This window comes from Myzus persicae, unplaced genomic scaffold, assembly GCF_001856785.1.
Source record: "Myzus persicae strain clone G006 unplaced genomic scaffold, MPER_G0061.0, whole genome shotgun sequence".
NCBI lineage: Eukaryota > Metazoa > Arthropoda > Insecta > Hemiptera > Aphididae > Myzus > Myzus persicae.
In genome coordinates, this window is record NW_019103982.1 from 99,911 (window position 1) to 111,928 (window position 12,018).

Here is a 12,018-nt window from a genome sequence, read left to right on the forward strand (position 1 = left end):
TTCATTTTTGTATATCTATAATCAATATAGATAACATAAATCATTTTTTTAAATCGTTATTTTGGCCTCGGCATTTTTGGAGAGCCTATCCTTCAATAAAATGTATGTTTTTCTAGAATAAAGTTCTTACACAATAAAAAAAGGTATGCGTCTATGTGTATAAGTTCTTACACGGCAGAAAAAAATATTATTAAACATAATTATATTTAATTTTCATACGTTGTATAGTTCAATATAGGTACATAATAATATTCTACATAATATTATAAGTTAAAAATATCATAATGCACCTTAAATTAATTTTTTCGGACCTTAGTCTTACATCTTGTAACTGTTCAACGATTTAACATAAAACAAATCGCGCGCCGAACGTCATGTGGTCGCCCGTTACGTTCGACAAGGTCGCCAACCACGAGCCGAGGCCCAAAGGCCGGAGCGTCGTGGATTTTGTTATGCTTCACATTGTTACACGTCACAATCTATATGTTCTTTCACATATCTTCCCCTCCTTAACGACGCCGCCGCAATCCTGTAGACGTATTCGGTACTAAAGAGTGAAGGAGTTTCTCTTCGACATCAACACAAGTCACGGAAAACGGGAAATTCATCGTCAGAGTCATCACCGTTAACAATCAAAGCGCACTAGCCGCATCTGCCCGTCGTCGTCAACTATTGCTCCAGCTCCATCGGTCTGGTCTGACAAGGTCGAGCAAACACGCCAGCGACACTCGACACTGATCATGGGACCGTTCGTGAGAACTTTGTAGAAGTGACTGGTGGCCTAAAACTTGCATATCCGCACCCATTCGCCATCTCGTATCCTCTTCTCCTTGTTTATTATGTCTTCTGTCGGGCGTATCTCTTTTTTCTTCTTTAATTTTACCTATCTTGTATATTTTTGCTTATTATATATAGTTCTATTTTTTTATTTCGTTTGTCCTCCCCTTTTTTCGATTTAAAAATCATATAAATCAATTTTTAACAATATAACCACTTTCAGCTCTTTTTTTTAAATAACTTATCTCGTTTTATTTTAAATTCTTTGTTTCTCATTAAGGCAAGCGCGTTTTCCGCGACTTGTGTTATTGCCGAAGATAAACAGTCCACAGCTCGCAATAGGTCTTAGAGCCGGAGATGTCGACAGTATGAGGGTGACGCAAAAAAGGGGAGGATGCGTGAAAAAACACGGGAGGTGCCCTTTGATAAGTCATCCGCATACGTTCTCCGTTCTCCGACCACCTGCGGCCCGACGGGTTCTCGGGCGTAGCTCACTCGGTCGTCGTTGACGCGTGAGACCCCTGATGGCTCGGCAAGCGCCCAGCTGCAGTTACGTTACAGTCGCGTAAAGTGACGGACGACTGCATGGCGGCTAGAAGAGGTCAGGTCGATGGTACGTCTTCTGAAATCCGAGCTAAATCGATGTAAGTACTCGGATTTCGGAGACGGCTCGTCGCCACTTGAAACGTCAAACACTGCAAAACAAAAGGCCGGGCTCATCGGCTGGTACAACAACGTTCTAGTCGTCTTTCTTCTGCTGCATTGCGTCGCTTACAGGAGGCTCATCGTTACTCGAAAACTGCAGATCTCTGGCCAACAAACCAGCTGGCTGCTCCTCGCCGCGTTCGTCGTTGGCACCTTCCTGCGGCACTGCGACCGGTTCGTCGTCATGAATCGGATCGGTCTCAATGCACACAGACTCCCGAGATGACTCTGCGCAGGTCAAATACCAATACTCGTACCAGGGCCTCATACCCTCATCGTCATGACTGTCGTATTTGCCATTCGTAATCGGCACTATATTGCTCAGCATTGCGAGACGATCGCGCAGCAAATCGTCAATTTCATCTCCACTGTTATAGTAATATTCGTCGTTTGTAATGTGTATTATTATTATAGGTGCGCATAATATTATGAACTAAATTAACTTATCTTTCGACATGGAGACCAATAAATTCGAAAATCGCTCAGATATGGATGTCACATCGTTTATTATTAGCCAGCGAGTACCTAGCTCCGTCTTTGTTATTTCAGACCTCAGCTTTTAGCCAGCAGCATTAGCTAGAATTTACGTAGGTATGTGAGTTCCTGCACGATCTAAATAAAATTATTATGTATAATTATATTTCATTTTCATACACTTTAATATAATATTTCATGATAGAAAAAAAAATTATAATTAATTTAGTTTGTATACGTTTTAAATTTTAATACTTGTTACAAAAAAATTAACTACATTTCATGTAATAATCATTTATGAAATAATATTATATTGTATACAATAATAATATTTTTCTACCGTGTAGAAACTTGCATGTACATACCATATACGTACCTTTTTACCATGTAGAAACTTACACAATGCACCTTTTTCAAACGCATAAGAACTAAGATTTGTATTTTTTTTACCTTTTAGGACTCGTGTGAGAACTTAAATTCACCTAATAATATTGGCCCAATACGTCCGTATTAACCCAAACATTTGTTTAAATTTTTTATTCCGGTGTTTGAACACCCGTACACATATCCAGCACCCGAAACCAAAAACTCAAATAAATATTAATGGTTCAAAGCCCTGATTCTATGATATTTTTTGAATAATTTTGACATATTGCTGTAAAAGGCACATTATTATTATGCGTGTATTTAATATTCATACATTTTCTTTAGTGATATTTTGCTTGACTAATTTCGACATTTTGTACTTGTATTACTAATTAATAAGAACATATTACAATTTTAATTGTATGATTTTTAATTTGACTAAATGTACAAACTATGTATTTACATTTAACGACAACAATAAATCAAGTGGTTAGACATGGATTCTGTCAACTGTAAGTTAATACAAAGGTTATAGGCAATTATAGGTACAAAAATATAAAATAGGCACATTTATATTTTATATTAATTAGTATGTTATTAGGTAGGTAGGTTACAAGGTAACCAAATATTAATATGGCTAGTGCGTGTTTTAAAGTATATAATAAAATATAAATAATACTTTTATAATACTGGGTGCACAAATGCACAATGCACATATTGTATGATAAATATAATATTGTAGATAGGTCCGTAGGTGTATAGCACAGAATTGTTATTTCCTAATTACGTTGTACGCTCATCATGAGTCAAATATAATACTAAAACAATATTATTCATGGCACGTAAAAAATTATTACAATGTGGCATCTGTATATTTTATTAAAGCTACTTGGTCCAGTTACTATAGGTAAAATTACTATTATTACTATTTAATATTTATTTCTATTTTTAACTATTATAACACATTTTATTAACTTTTACATTTTTACAAGGTTTTCGTTACATTCAGTATGTATAATGTACTCTGCAGTACCTATATCTACCCACAAACTGCAGGACGAGGCAAAGGCCCTGTGCGCCTCTATTGTTGTACCTATATCGTCCTATCTAGGTACATCCATTATTCCAGTGCTTGAAGCCGAAAACATATTTTCGTTTTTGATCACCGGTATTAATTTTTCGACATCGATTTCGGTTTTTAACGGTTTTAACCGGAGTTCAAAATCTGTATCCAACGTCGGTTTCAAGTCCTGCATTATTCGATCATATCCTCGAGTTTTTCGAGGTGACAATAACCCAAGTTCAGTGCCCAAAACGAGCATTAATAATTATTATTATACGATAAAATATATAACATACAAAATATTCATATAGCGACGGCGGTGGCAGTGGCATGTATCGAGTCGTCGTGATCGCCCGCGCTTAAGTGTTCGACGACGACTCTTCCACGCCGACTTTTTTTTGTTGCATTTTCACCCCCTCCCCCCACCCCCGACTACCATCCCCCATTACAAAACCACAATCGCGACTTCCCCTCCAGTCCTCGTATACGCAGTTAGCACGCGCCACGGCCGCCGTTCCGGAGTTTCCGCTCGGTTGCGCGCGTTACATTCCCCGGGTGGTTGTCAATGCGTCAAACTATTACGCGTTTGACTCCATTAACTCGGCATTTGCATAATAAACTTGCCGCCGCCCGACGCATTTACATAAACGTTTATACATCTATACATATACATAAGTATATAATATTAGCCAAACACGTGAAATGTATTACGCATAATAATATATGATTTTCGTGCCCAAAACGCTCGAGTATATACACAATATTATATATACACATTTATATATATATACTGAGAAATGATTATGAATATTATTATCGCGCATAATAAATTGATACCGTAACGACTTTAATTGAAACTGAGTGCTCAGCGCGAATAATATGCGAGCTAGGGGGGGTGTAGTGCGTGACAATGGGGACGAGGAGATCGAAGGGTAGAATAGTGGTAGTGGGAGGAGTAGTGGAGTGGTAGTAGTAGTGTATGAAGAGGAAGGAGAGATGGAAGAGGACGATGGAGACGACCGCACATAATATAATATAAAATATTTTTGACTGCGCGCACTCTGTATAATACATTATTACTATATTTATACATAGCTAGTCGTATTATGTAGTTGGTTCGGCGTGGTGACGCGGCGCGTGGCGACAGCGGAAGTGATTTGAAGTGGCTGTGGCGGCAACGATCCTCCACGATCCCGCCGCTCTGCGTCACTGACGGCAAGGGAATTATTGTTACTATCGAAATCCGTCACAAAGCCGTATTCATGACAAAAAAAATAACCGGACCATCGTAAACATAATGGACTATAATTTATAATATATTATTGAAATACATATTATAAAATCTTAGTCCAGGAAAATCAGTTTTCTGCATAGACCTAAAAATATCTTTACATCTTTACCTATAGATAATATAGCCATATAGGTGTATTGTTTTCTGTCACGCACATTCAATCTACAAAATGTGTGGATAAAATACTATAGTAGTTATGACATTATGATAAAAACACACTCGTTATAGCTATAAAAAAATATATTTCAGTTGTTTGTTAAAAATATCAACTTTGCTGTGGTGTTATATTAGGGGTTCTATTATAATGTAGTGTTGTATATTATAATTTACAAGAACACACAAATATTGAAATGAATAAAAAAAATAAAGTAATAAACACAAATATTTTAAGTTTGACTGGTATAGTCACGCAGATCGCAAACGATAGGTAAATCATCGATTAGAACTTAGAAGTATAGTCTATAGGTATTGACGTATTGTATATAATAGGTAATAATGGCCAATAGGTATCTACCATATATTGTAATCGCAGTCCGCAGTTATAAACATTGTGGATTTGGTATGTCTACCCACTTTCCAACTGCCCAAATATAAGGACAGGTATAATGTAAATATAGTTAAATAAATAAATATATTTATATTATATTAAATACTATATTATTACTTAATACTAAATATTATATTAGTTAATTAAAAATTATTTTTGGCTGAGGATTATGAGGGTTGGTGAAATTATATTTTCCATGGCCAAAATATTATTCTAACAATCCGTTGAAAACAAAAATTGTATATCTTACATTTATGTAATATACACCTAAGCGGTGGATTTCCTCTTAAAAGTGCTCTCATTAGGCATCGCCTATTATTGTCTAGCTATATTTTCCTATCCTCTTGTAAATATTTATTTGTTCTGGATGTTATCGTTACAATATGTAGTAATACTAGTAGAGCTTAACTGCCATTCATTTAAATTAAATAATAATAATTATTATGTTAAATAGAAGCTATAACTGCTCAGTCTTTTTTTTTTGAATAGCTCTTTAAGGGTTTCCGATCAAATGCTTAAACCTGCAGTGGCAGTCGCAGAAATACGTACAAATAAATCCGGTATTTGACCATTAAAAAATATTTAATTTCTTTCAAAAACTAAAATTTTTGTTGCTATGACGTACGTCTTAAATAAATTAAAAATAAAATGGAATAGTTAATTCATATTTTAAAGACGGAAATGTTTTGGCTATAATACTCCGAAGAAGCCCATATAGGTACCTACCAGTTTTTGACAAAATATATTTTGCTGATCTGTTGTAATTCAAAAACAAATAACCGTTAAGGCTTAAAGGTTGTATAAAAATGTATACTAATCTTTTTCAAGACATGATACAACTTTTTAAAATATTGCGGCTCTTATTGTGCTATTTATAGTCATTTGACATTTTCGTTTTATGAATGGTAATATTTTGGATTGTAAGTCAAAAATCTCGAATATGTAATACGAAGTTCCTCACTTCATCGTAGATTATTGTACTAAAACAATTCAAAAATATCAAAAACAAAGTCACATTTATTTCAATCAGCGTTTCGCCATTGAGTATACCAGTATTATTGTTTTCTATATACAATTCAATTTTCAAAACGTTTATACCATGAACTATATTATTATTATTCACTATATCTATTACACGTAAAGCCGTAAAGATGTGACTGGTACAATATATTGAATTTTAAGTTAATATCGATAATATACCTATTAGGTACCAACCTAGATGTGAATAGAATGATTTATGTTAAGCAATGGAAATAGGTCCATTTCTCCAGCCCTCCTAAATAGACATTTTGAATTTTCTTTTATCGCATACGTTTGTAAGTCGTTTGTAAAAGTCTGTAAAGATATTAATTTCGTTTGTAAAGAATTCGTTTTGCTACGAGATGGAAATACCAATGGGAGCTGGTTGAATGCCCCAAAATTTCGAATTTCGAATTTTTGTTTATCACATAGGTACGTTTGTAAGTCGTTTGTAAAGGTTTGTAAGGATATTTTAGATTCCGAGCGGAGCGATGAATGTATTGATTTTATAATAATGTAAAATGACCGAAAAATGTAATACAAGTTTAATCATAAGTTGTTGTTGGTGGATGGAAATTAAAAAGAATGTTGAAAGTATCACCACAATATTGTTTTACGAGCGTCTGAAGTTAGAGCTCTGACAAAATTCGAAAAAATCACGAAAATCACTAACATTTTGAAAATTATTTTAACTTAGAAATTCATAAAAAAAAATTTTTAAATCTAAGATTTTAGAATTTAATACAAGATTTTTTGTAACATTTTCCATTTTTATCAAAAAAAAAATATCTACCAGATATTCAAATTAAGTTTTGATGGGTGCTTGAAATTGATATTTCTACAACATTGGATATTCACTCGATTTCTCATGCAACTATTTTCTTATTTTGTTGTAATTCTAAAACGAATATCTGATGTAGACATTTGAAATTTATACCAAATGTTTTTTTTTTATCAATTACTATACTTTATTCAATTTTCAAAATATTTTGACTCTTTTTGAGCTGTTAACGGACGTTTTAAATGTTCAAATTTTTTAGTTTTTTTTTCAATTAATATCAATAAAAAATTTTCAGCGACCAGATCCAATTATTACTCGTTTTTTTTCGTTCGTATATTTTTGTATTTCATTACGTTTTTAATTTCTGCTTCAATAATTTGTTGAAATAATTATTCTTATTCTCATCTGTAATAAATACTTTTTAGCAACTGAATTTTACATTTCCAATATAATTTATTTTATTATTTTTTTTGTATACCTGAATTGTGATGTTGAGGTAATGTCATTAAATTCTATGTTTAAAATGTGATTACTAATTCAGTACTACTTGTTTGAGATTAAGTATTACAAAAACTTTTTAGACATTATGATTTATGGTATGTATTGTTCACATGCTATGAATATATATTTATTAAAAAGATTAAAAATATACTTTTTTATAACTTGGTTCTAGATTAATATTAAAAATAAAATAATATTAATTTCATAATAATTGTAGAGTAGGCCTCACTCATACTGATTATTGTTTATCGAATATGGTTACTTATGTATTATCTGTAGAAAATGTATATATTTTTAAACTATTAATATAACCTGAATACATTAAAATATATCAATTGTAAATTTAACACATACTTATACCACTGGTTTGGTACTAATTTATTACGAATAGTACAACAATTATTTATACAATTATATTATTGTATTGTACCTATAATATTAACATTCACATTTGATTATTGTGCACTTTTTCAGTTGCTTAGTTTTTATTATCTAAAGGGCTGGATTTGATAAAAAGGTTTTAAGGATACTTACACAGGCAGTAGATATTGTAGGAAAAACGAGTCAAAACATTTTGAAAATTGTATTAAGTATAGTAATTGATAAAAAAAAAGTATGGTCTAAATTTCAAATGTCTACAGTTGTTCGTTTTTGAATTACAACAAAATAAGGAAATCGTTACATGAGAAATCGAGTGAACATTCAATGTTGTATAAATATCAATTTCAAACACTCATTAAAACTTAATTTGAATATTAGGTAGACATTTATTTTTTGATAAAGGTAAAAACAATTGTAAGGAATCTTCTATTAAATTTTAAAATTTTAGATTTAAAAAGAAAATTTTTTTATGAATTTCTAAGTTAAAATAATTTTCAAAATATTAGTGATTTTTTCGAATTTTTTCAGAATTCTATCTTCAGGCGCTCATAAAAAAATATTGTGGTGATACGTTCAACATTCTTTTTAAATCTACTGTCCTATCCCGTGACAAAATCAAAGAAATTAAAAATGAAACGTTCGAATCATATCTGAGTGGAAGCTATATTTTATTTCTGGATAATACTCTGATTAACACTGCCGATTAACTATTGTTGGAAATCACAAGACACACGAAGATACCTCACATCCACCTGAGCACGCAAGGAATGAGAAAAATCCAAAGTATAAATTTGTTAAACATAAAGGTGTGTTATTACAAAACGCCATAGACTTAGAATTATTAACTACTAAGTACCTAGGTGGTTGTGGTGAGTGAATTGATTTCCCTCAGATATTTGAATTAGTAATTAAAAAAATAGCTGGGTCCTAAGCTCAATTTTAACCTCTCCAATTTTAAAAATGTAGTATAAATTATGCCAATAACTATATTATTATTCTCCATGTAGTTTGCCTTTCAAACTATTACCATTTAGATACAATTAGCCTGTTATTTGGATTTTACACTGTTAAAATGTTAAAATAATGTTACCTATCTATTGTCATTAAAATTATAACCTATACCAGGTTTTGCAATATAGGTAAATCATATTAAGTAGGTTACTCAAGGTACCATAAGCATAAAAAAAAATGCTGAACCCTGGTGTGGATTATAAAAATTGTAATGAAACATTTTTCAAAAATTGAAAATAGAGGTACACAGTTGTAGTCAAACTTATTTAAAAGGACGCTACATCAGCATGTGCTGCCTCCATCTTACAAATGTAATACATAACAAAAACTGATTCGGTCGGGGAAAGAACCTAGAAGGTTACAGTTACAACTTATAACTAAAAACCCAATTTTCACCATGATTAGAGGATAATTTTAACTGTGTTGTAGTTTTTATTTTTTTTTTGATCAGAATAATATATATAAAAAGTTATTTAAGTTTGAAAAACGTAAAAAATATCAGATTTTTAAAGTATTATAACTTTTCTCTTATTAATGACATCAAACAAAAAAGCTACAACACAGAAAATATTATCTTCTAGATGGTGTAAGCTTTTGGTGTCTCTACTAAGGGTACAGACTGAGTGGTTCTATCTAGATCAAAAACAGTTTTTGTTATGTTATACATTTGTAAATAGAAATAACACATATGGGTGCAGAGTCCTCTTCATATTTTGCATAAAATAAAAAATACTGTTTTAATTGCTACCTATTCGTATCAAATAAGTGTTACCAGCATTATTATGTAGTTTTGTTACTATACATCAACTACAACAGGACAACAGTAAGATTTTTAATTAAAAAAATTGAGTTTATGGATATGTATCAGTTCAAAATTGAGCTCTCAACAAGTCGCACGAAGTGTAATCCATAACAATAACATATTATCATCATTAATATTTTGTATTGTCATAACATAGTAATTAACAGAAAGATTATCTGCTTCAGAATATAAAATATAAATATGGATCACATTATTGAAAAAACCACAAAAAACATAGGTTTAAATTTTTGAAAAAAATAGTAAATGCGTGCTGTTTAAAATATTTATTTCAAAAACTTTATTATTGACTGTCTTATCTTATACAAAATATTATATCAGGTTTTGTATCTTTAAATATTTATATTTGATTTATTAACTCAATTCCCATAGATTTAAGACATACACATTATGACAGAAAAAGATCATACAAGATTTACAAGAATTGTTAGCAAAGCTAATATTTTATCAATGAATTCAGCACGTATTGTATAGCAATATTTAATTTTTTGTTTAAAAAAAAGGTCTGTTGTACACAGTTACATAAAATCCCCAATAATAATATTCATTAATAATACAATTATATAATAACATGTATATATAGTTAATCAAAATTAAACAATCAATATAACATTTTTTTCAGCAAAATCAATGTTTTATCGATTAATTTTGTTTAATGAGCCAGTTAGTTCATCAAATGTTGCAACCATTGCTATGAATAAAAAAAAACAATTTAACCAATTATTCTTCATAATATTATGCAATATTATCATTAGAACATAAATAGTTTAGATAAATAATTCAACACAAATTCAATACACTTAATAATCGTATATTATTCCTATTCATAGTAAAGTAAATTAACAATATCATTATGGTAGCATAAACAGAATGAGAATCAATTTATTTATGTACAGTTTTTTTAACCTAAATAAATGCTTAATTTTTTAGTATCTAGTAGGTATTTTTATAAAACTAAATAAAAAAAAAACATCATATATATTTTTATTTTATAACATCAATATCTTATTTAAATCAGATGAAAAAAAAATAAACAAATAAAATTTGTATTCAACAGTTTTTTCTGAAAAATAAATGGTTGTTTAAATATGTGTGTACAATGTAAATTTATAAATGATACATAAATAATATAATAATATGAGAAAATAATATCAAAGAAAAATATAAAGAATATCACTACATCCTATATTTTTTAATATATAATTGTTAACTTCATTTTTTTAAAAATTAGGACACATTTTATAATCATAAAAAAAGTAAATAAATAAAAAAACAAAAACTTAACGAAAATGTTATCAAATATGGAGTACTTAATATCAGTTTGGATTTTTGTTTACTTATTATGTACCCATTACTAATAGAATAAATAGTAATCTTTAAAGGAGATATTACAAAAAACAAAACAAAAATATTATGACAATTCTGTTTGGTTGTGCACACGGATTTTGACAATGTTTGCTCAAGTGTTATTGCAATATAGAAATACAGAATACAGATATTACACTACAATTGATTAACAATTATTACAAAAAGGTAGAAACATGGGATTTAACATTATTGCATCAGTACCATTCAAATTCATACAAAAAAGGATATATTAAGATAACACAATTCCATCACCGAAACAATTATGCAAATTAAAGTTAATATTCTTTTATTTGGACAGTTTATAACAGATCATTTAATTTTAATACACTTATATATTTACTTATTACTGGTTAGTACTTAGATAATTGATTGTTGGTGAGTATTACTTAATGTTTATAGTATTGGAGACATGAGACAAATAAAATTAGATCTTAACTTTAAATGTAATATATACCTGTGTATTTTACACAGGTGTAAACCAATATGTTTTCTAAGTATCTCGCTATTCGCATATATTTTTTTATCACCGACCCCTTATTTTAATACATGCTGGACTTCAATAACTGAAATACATGTATAATATAGGGACAAAATATCTGGAATTATTTAATATAATAACTAAGACAGTCATTGTAATTTCATTATTTATGTTGGATTACGGTTGTGGGGAAGGGTGCAATATTATAATATAAACATTTTTAAAGAATAATTCTATTGACTTTATATTTTTGAGCTTTAGAGAAGAAACGAGAACATTTCTAAATACTCTATATTATCACATAACTGACAAAAATCTAGAAACTTAGTCTTGTACACCACACAAATTTGAATTAAGCTCTTAACTTATAAATGTTTTCAGTTATAACCAATAAAACTTTAATAAAAAAAATATATATAAATATATATATTATCA